The following is a 9,200-nucleotide window of genomic DNA, read 5'->3' on the forward strand; positions in this document are numbered from 1 at the left end:
TTTTGCATTCATATTTTTCATGCATTAAAGATTTCTAAGTTTGGTGTCTTGCATGTTTTCTTTGCATCAAAAATTTTTCAAAATTATGTTCTTGATGTTCATCATGATCTTCATCGTGTTCTTGGTGTTCATCTTGACATTTTTTGTGCCAGTTTGGGCGTTTAACTCCCATTTGGGTGCCAGTTCCAGCGTTTAACGCTGGGATTTCTTGAGGTGACTTTGAACGCCGGTTTGGGCCATCAAATCTTGGGCAAAGTATGGACTATCATATATTGCTGGAAAGCCCAGGATGTCTACTTTCCAACGCCGTTGAGAGCGCGCCAATTGGGCTTCTGTAGCTCCAGAAAATCCACTTCGAGTGCAGGGAGGTCAGAATCCAACAGCATCTGCAGTCCTTTTTGGTCTCTGAATCAGATTTTTGCTCAGGTCCCTCAATTTCAGCCAGAAAATACCTGAAATCACAGAAAAACACACAAACTCATAGTAAAGTCCAGAAAAGTGAATTTTAACTAAAAACTAATAAAAATATACTAAAAACTAACTAGATCATAACAAAAACATACTAAAAACAATGCCAAAAAGTATACAAATTATCCGCTCATCAGCGCCCTAGGGTTATCCCTCTTTTCGACTCGACGCGGGCGCGCACTGTGTGCATCCGCGTGCTTTGACGAAGATGGGAATCGACGCGTGCGTGCCTTGTGCGCTTACGCGTGGGTGGTGAGAGTTGGTAAGTGTGCGTGCGCGCACGCGTGCGCGTGCGCGTACCCGTACTTGGGGCTGGGCTGGAGGCTTAAAGTTGGCCCAGAGTTAGCACAACTCTCAGGTCATTGGCTTAGAAGTTGCATCATTGGATCGGTGCGCACGCAGCATGTGCGCGAGTGCGCGCTTTCTCGTATAAACTTATGGGCGCGCAGTGCGCGTCTGCGCGATAAAGGTTGGGCCAGAGGCTTAGTGCTGGCTTAAGGGAGGCCTAACACTCTGAAAAGTATATGGGCACACGGCAAGTGCGCGTCCGCGTGCTCTCCCTTAAAGGTGTATGGACGCACACGCACGTTGTGCGCGTCCGCGTGGAACGAGTTGGGCTAAGAGCACAATGTTCGCATAAGAGAGGCCCAACTCTCTGGAAAATGTGTGGGCTGCATCCGCTCATGGGCGCGTGCGCGTACAGCGTGCGCACGTGCCATTCTCTCTTTTTTTTCATCTGCTAAAAAATAAAAAATTTTTCAAGAGCTCCCTATAATGCCTACAGCTCTTTATTCACTCAAAAATCATACAATTCACAAAAATGCAATTTGATTTATTCATCTACTACTAAGCACAACATACATGTGACTATGCTAACAATCAATTTATTAAGGCAACTAGAATGAAATGGGGGACTACCTACAATGGTAACTCAAATCACTTATTAATGAAATCTACAAGAGAGTGGAAAGAGTATACCATGGTGGGGTGTCTCCCACCTAGCACTTTTAGTTAAAGTCCTTAAGTTGGACATTTTGAGAAGTTCATTGTCATGGCGGCTTATGTTTGTACTCATCTTTGAATATCCAAGGATCTTTGCTTCTCAATTGGTTGATAGAATTTCCAACCATCTTCGCCAAGCTTGGGCAAAGTTCAACCCAAGATATGAGTTCTCCTAGTTGGTCTTCATTCTTCGATCCGGGATCCCATATCTTATTTTTGCACCCGTCTTCAATTTGATCTTCATACTTTCTCTTTCCGGGTGGTTGACACATAGAATTCTCTTTAGCACACCAAGCTTTCCTTCTAGACCCATACAAAGTGGCACTCTTCCAATCATAGTCCCCATACCTTATGAGCTTGACCTTAATAAGCCTAATTCCGAATTTCCAACCACTACACAACTCCTTCCTACTTTTAATTCCACAAAGAGCTCTAAGTTGTCCATCCGTTTCAATCAAACCATATTCAAGTGAGAAAGTAAAGCTTAGGGATAAGAATTTTACCCACTTGAATGTTGTGGAGGATGGTGACTTGAGAAGGAGAGCTTCCCCACACTTAGACAAGGCAAGATCTATTTTCTTATGCTCTTCTTTGACTATCCCCACCTCTTGACAAATTTCTTCAATTTCAAACTTTTCCCCTTTGTCATTTAGCTTGGTGTTGTCTTCAAGAATTTCGATTTCTTGCCCAATGGGAGGTGACTCAATTTTGGATAGGAATTCATTGATGAATAAATCTATCTCTTGATCAACCTCTTCATATTCTTCAATTTCAATATACACCATGCCAACTTTTTCTCCTTGGTAGCTCTCTTTCGATTCATTCTCTTCTTCATTGTTTACCAAGGGTATGGGAGATTGTGCACACTCTTCTATGGTTTCAACTTCATGTCCAATGGGAGAGGATTCAATTATAGATAGAAACTCATCCATAATTGAATCTATTTCTTGATCAACCTTTTCATATTCTTCAATCTTAATACACTTCGGAGGTTGTTGAGATTCACATGGTAGTTCCGCATCTCTTAAGTCTTGGACCACTTCCTCCTTTGTTTCAATAATCATAGGCTTCTCCAATTGCTCCACCACTACTACCGATTCTTCCTTTTTCACCAGATTTTCTGATATCTTCTCCATGCCTTGCTTTTCCTTTGGTTTTCACATGGGGTTACGGAAACAACTTGAGTATTCAAGCATTGATGGGCTAAAGCGTGCACCACCTTGGTCAAGTTGGTCACAAACTCAAGTGTATCCTGCTTCATGGCTTCTTGTCCTTGGAGTAACAAAGTGAGAGAATCGTCTATTGGGGCTTGGGGTGAGTAGGAAGGTTCATTATTTTGGAGAGAGGGTTCATGGTAGGAAGGTGGTTCTTCTTGGTAAAATTGTGGAGAAGATGTACATTGAGGTGGTTCTTCATAGTAATCTTGATAGGGTTGTGGTGGTTCTAAGGGTTCTTGCTCATAATGATCACAAGAATGTGGTATCGGTGATTGGTCATATGATGGATAAGGATCACATAAAGGTACTTGGTAGCAAGGGACTTGTGAGTATGGTTGAGCATCATGTTGAGGATAAGATTCATAGGCATATGGTGGTGGTTGATTATCACAAAAGGAGTCACCATAGCCATTGAATTGGCATGCATTAGGATGGAAATTATACCTATAAGTATCCAGAGGTTGTTACCAATAGGAGTGATCAATTCCTTGAGACTCCTCCCATCTTTGTTGATTCCATCCTTGGTACATGTTATCATTGAAGTTCACATTTCCTACAACACAATTAGAGCCAAACTCATAGCCAAAGTGAGAATTCATTATGGTAAAACAAAATAAAACTAACAAAGACTAGAGAACAAGGAAAAGACAAAACTATTCACACTATTCACATATGTACAATAACCAATAACATAACACCATTGCAAATCCCCAGCAACGGCGCCATTTTGATGATTAGATTTTTGACGGTTCAGAATTTCACTAATGAAATCTCGTTGTAAAGTATAGTCTCTAAACCAACAATAATCCTTTCATACAAACATTTGTTTGTCACAAGTACAAACCCCTAAAATCTATAAACCGAAGTATTTAAACCTCGGGTCGTCTCTCAAAGGACTTGCAGGGTAGTGTTCTTGTTATTGGTTATGGACTTGTCTATTTTGGGGTTTTAGATGAGAGACATGGAAAGTAAATGAAAATGAAATTTTATTAACAAAACGGTCTTGGCAAGGTTTGATGGTCGAGGACCTATATCATTATCACTAATCACAATTATGATAGTTGCAAGGATCAATCCCACTTAGTCATCCTTTAACTAATAGCAAAGGAAAGTCAAGTGAGTTATATCAATACAAGTCCATAAATCCTAGCTTCCACTAATTGAATTAATGAAGGCTAGAGTTAATGGCTATCAACTATCAATCACTTGGATATTAGCAACTCAAGAGTTCCTAAGTTATCTTCCCAAGCCAAGAACATAAAATTCTACTCTAACATCCTCCCAAGCATTTCATCAAACACTTGGAAGGCACAAAAGAAAAGTATAGTAAATCACAACAAGAATGAATTCTAACAACAATTGAATGCAAAAGATTAACAACAACAATTAAGAAAATCACAATTATCATGAATTACCTCAAATTGCATTATTGAAAGTAAACAAAAGAACAAAAATATATTCACAACAAAGTGAAGAATTACATGAATTGAAATACAAAACTAGAGAGAAGGAAGAAGAGATGAGTAGGAATTGATAAAGGAATAGTAAATCAAAGCATGAATTAAACCTAGATCTAAGAGGAGAGATTAACCTAAACCTAATCCTAATTCTAGAGAGAAGTGAGAGCTTCTCTCTCTAGAAACTACTTCTAAACTAATCCTAATGTGTATGAATGAACTAAAACTAAGCTAGAATGCAAAAGTGAATGCCTTCCCCTTCAATCTTTGGTCCTTTAAAGTGCTTTGGCGCCAAAATTGGTTGTGACTGGACCCCACAGCTTCCTAGAAATCGCTGGGCACGTTTTCTGTTTAAAACTCACGTGCGGCCTTCGGCGCGGACGCGCACGGTACGCGTACGTGTCCCTGGCCAATTTCGCAATGTGCGCGCGAGCGCCTTGTGCGCGTGTGCGTCCTTGGCCGAGATCAGTTCTTTGGCTTGTTGTGCTTCTCTCCACTTGCATGCTTCCTTCCTTGCTTCTTTGATCCATGCCTAGGCTATTTCAACCTGAGATTACTAGCAAACACATCAAGGCACCTTATGAAATCAAGTATGAATTAAAATTACCAAATTAAAGGTTTAAAAAGCATGTTTTTACATTCAAGCACAAATGCGGGAGAGATTACAAAACTATGCTAATTCATTGGCTAAATGTGAGAAAAGGTTAACAAAATGCTCTAAATTCAACACAAGATAAACTGTAAAAATGGGGTTTATCACGTAGCCACCTTTACTTTATCAGTTGATGTATGTGTGTGTTACTTATTGCTTTATCATCTATCAGTTACGATGAAAACATCTGTACTTTGCGTTTTGATATTATTTAATTTCCGCATCATGTCTTAATTTAATTTGTAGATTTATTTATTCCCATGTGCATTCAATAGACATTTCATTTAAAACTCCGGAAACAAAACATATTCATTAGTTACGATCCCATGCATAGTACATAGCATTCAGGTCTGGTCCTCACTAATTCGAATCAGCCTGGTTCGAAATACAATTTGTGTAATTCGAACCTACTTGGTTCGAATTACGTTAAATTACGTGCATGGAGGTAATTCGAACCTCCTTGGTTCGAATTACTTGAAGAGTGTAATTCGAACTCCCTTAGTTCGAATTATAAGCTCATAGTTCGAACCAAATCGGTTCGATTTATATATAAATGTAAATCGAACTATGCTAGTTCGAATTATATATAAATGTCCTTTGGTTGATTGATGAAGCAATTTTCAAATTAGCTGATTCACGTAAAATCTAGCTTCCCTTGGCTTCTGTTTTTTGCCCTATATATATATATAATAATAGTAATTGTTAATTTAGTAAAGAAAATTATAAATAAAATTTAGAATGTTGTTTCACATCCAATAACTACGATTTTGATAATTTAAAAAGTTCAATAGAGATAATTTTATATGTAATTATCTTTAGTTTTTTATTTAAAATTTAATTTATTTTTTTATTATTTTGGTGGAGTTTAAGGGTATTATTTGAGATTTTTTATTTAGGATTAATTTATATAATTTAGACTTTGTAGCTTAGGATTTTAGGTTTAGGATTAGGATTATTGTATATAATTTAAGATTTGAAAATTTGAATTTAGGATTTAAAATTTATAAATTACGGTATTTATGGGGTTTAGAATTTATTAGATTATGATATAGTATTTATGGTGTTAGGGTTTAGGTTTTAATTTAAAAGGTTAATGATTTTAGATTTAAAGTTAAGAGTTTAATGAATATGATTGAATGTTTAGGATTTAGGATTTAAGATTCAAAGAAATTAGTGTTGAGAGAGTTTAGAATTTATACTTTAGAATTGAAGTTTGAAGATAATAACGGGGTTTATTGTTTAAGGTCAAAATTTGAGAATTGACAAAATTTAAAATTTTAAATAATTAAAAATTTATGATCTTAATTTAAAAAAAAATTGTTTCAATTAAAATGTAAGTAGGTGTTCATTAAACCAACTAAGAATGATGATAAAGTATCTAACGAAAATATAAAAATATATTTAATTTATTACGTTAATTGGTTTCATTAATATATAATTAAAAAAGTTTGCATTAATTAAATTAAATGAATTTATTGTCACTATTATGCACTTGATCTTATTAAAATGGTGGGAGTGAAATATTTTTAATTATGACTATATTCTCCGTTAGAAGAATAATTTATATTTAATTTTTTATTGTGATCGGAGTTAAATGACACAAACACACACACATGAACAAAACCTTGTGGAATGGGCAAGGCCAATGCTCAATGACCCAAGAAAACTCGGAAGGATAATGGACCCTAAACTTGAAGGGCAGTACTCTGAAATGGGATCAAGAAAGGCTGCAGCATTGGCCTACCAATGCCTTAGCCATAGGCCCAGGAACAGGCCCACTATGAGTGCTGTTGTTAAGGTTCTTGATCCCCTTCAGGACTTTGATGATATTCCAATTGGGCCCTTTGTGTATACCGTTCCTAATGAAAGTAATAATAATAATAATAATAGTGGTGTTGAATCTTCTTTTTCTCCTTCTCCTTCTCCTAACAAGGAGAAGAAAAGTGGACATCATCATCATCATCGTCATAGGCGACCACATCCGCTTGCTAAATCACCTAAGTCACCAAGGCCACATTCACATTTAAATTCAGAGAATGAGAGACACCACACGAATAGAAGATCATCATCAAGTGAATCAGATTCTCCACCTTCGCATACATAGTTAGTATTTACCATGCGTGGCATATAATATAAATATCTTTATTGTACATGTATATAGATATTTTTCTCGCAACCATGTTTTTTTATTTAATTTTGAATATACCGTGCGTGCCAACTGCTACCCTAACTGGCCAAGTGTAATGAGCAAGAGAGAAAAAGAGCATGCAAATGTGTAATAGTCATTGCAAGGAAAACATGTTTGAGTTTTTTTAATGGTTTTTTCATTATTCTTCTTCTATATATTTAATTTAGCTTTCTTATTATTAGCTTATATAGTAAGGGATTTTTTTATTTAAATATTAAATATATTATTTTCTAAAATGTGCGACATATAAAATATTTATGTTTTTTTTGTCATTACATATCTCGGATATACAGAGTAAAAAATAAACAAATCACAAAATTTAAATACTATACCATCGATAAATATATTTTTTTAACTGTTTATTTGGATAGCTGTTATACGATTAAATTTTAATATAGGAAGTAAATGATATAAAAAAAATATATTCAATTAAATTTATAAGATTATTCAAAACTAAAATATAACGAACACTACTAGAAAACTAGTTATTACAGACGAATATTTTCGACGGATTTTATTCCACGGAAATACAGAAAGAATTTCAGAAAATTTTTTTGTCGAAAAACAAAAAAATTGGATTAGCATAAATTACAGACGGAAAAGAGAATCCGTCTATAATTCCGTCAAAAAAATTAATTTTTTTTTGTGGAATGATTACAGACAGATTTTTCGTCTGTAATTAAGTAGACAAAATGCGCGTTTTATTAAATTATTACAGACGAAAAATCTGTCTGTAATTTAAATTAAATCCGTCGAAAATATTGAAAACCCTAATTTTATCACCTCCCCCATTCACACTCCATTCACACTCTATTCGAACTCTTTGCCCTCATCCCTCGAACTCTTTGCCCTGCAGCCCGCCGCCCACAGCCACCGCAGTCTCTGCCGCTACTGCAGCCACGCAGCCCCCGCATCAGCCCTCGCAACTCCCCGCAACCCCCACAGCCTCGCAGCCCCTCAGCGGCGCAGCCACCGCAGCCCCTACACAGACACAGCCTCCACCGCCACCGTAGAAGATCCGTCGCTGTCGGATTCCGAGCTTCTTTTCGTTCCAGATCAGCGCTTTCTTTGTCAGATTCCCTTCGCGCAGCTGGTAGATCGCAAACCCTAACTTTTCTATTTGTTCGTATTTATTTATGTTATGTTATTTGTACCATTTGGTGTAGGATTCCAGCTGCACAGATTTCATTATCATCAATCTGAAAAACTGAAAAACTGTGGAGTGTGCTTTGGAAGATATCAGAAAAGACCGAATCAATGGGGGTTGAGGTAAAAGGTCCCGACCCCAAACGCGGTTACTTCTATGGTTTGTGATCTAATTTCTCTTATTTTTTATCAGATGATGATGTGATGTTTCTCCGTTTACTCAATTTTTTAATCCGAGTCAGTTACTTCCATGGTTTGTGTTCTGATTCTTCTTATTTTTTAATCAGAGATGATGTGATTTTTCTTCGTTTACTCTATTTTTTTAATCCAAGTCAAGCAAGATCATACCAGCAAACGCGTTTTCAACTTTTTCCTTTCTTGAAATGAACGAATTCATCGTTTTGCTGAATGTGGACTCACATCCTTGTTGATCTCGAATTCCCTCTCTCAACTTCATCCCTAATCTCTTCCATGCTTGGTTCAATGGCCCAACAAATCCCCAATCCTACTGCTCAAGTCTATATGGTGTTGGTATGCGAAATTGTGATCAATACTTTTCACAACTCAAATAATCTCCGGTAATGAATCCAAAAACTTGGTGTTCAATACCATGGCATAAACACAACTTCGCACAACTAACCAGCAAGTGTACTGGGTCGTCCAAGTAATAAACCTTACGCGAGTAAGGGTTGATCCCACAGAGATTGTTGGTATGAAGCAAGCTATGGTCACCTTGTAAATCTTAGTCAGGCAAACTCAAATGGACATGGGTGATACACGAATAAAACATAAAGATAAAGATAGAGATACTTATGTAATTCATTGGTGGGAATTTCAGATAAGCGCATGAAGATGCTGTGTCCCTTCCGTCTCTCTGCTTTCCTACTGTCTTCATCCAATCCTTCTTACTCCTTTCCATGGCAAGCTTATGCAAGGGTTTCACCGTTGTCAGTGGCTACCTCACATCCTCTCAGTGAAAATGTTCAACGCACCCTGTCACAGCACGGCTATTCATCTGTCGGTTCTCAATCAGGTTGGAATAGAATCCAGTGATTCTTTTGCGTCTGTCA

The 9,200-nt window shown here is 37.0% G+C and overlaps 1 long non-coding RNA gene across 1 annotated transcript; it reads left to right on the forward strand.

Annotated features, from left to right (window-relative positions):
• Positions 1–7,848: 7,848 nt before the first annotated feature.
• LOC110281011 (uncharacterized) lies at positions 7,849–8,641 on the forward strand. Its single transcript, XR_002375387.2, has 3 exons — positions 7,849–8,077; positions 8,151–8,290; positions 8,418–8,641. It is a non-coding gene; the product is annotated as an uncharacterized LOC110281011 (long non-coding RNA).
• Positions 8,642–9,200: the final 559 nt, after the last annotated feature.

The sequence above is a fragment of the Arachis duranensis genome, chromosome 5 (genome assembly GCF_000817695.3).
Source record: "Arachis duranensis cultivar V14167 chromosome 5, aradu.V14167.gnm2.J7QH, whole genome shotgun sequence".
Lineage (NCBI taxonomy): Eukaryota > Viridiplantae > Streptophyta > Magnoliopsida > Fabales > Fabaceae > Arachis > Arachis duranensis.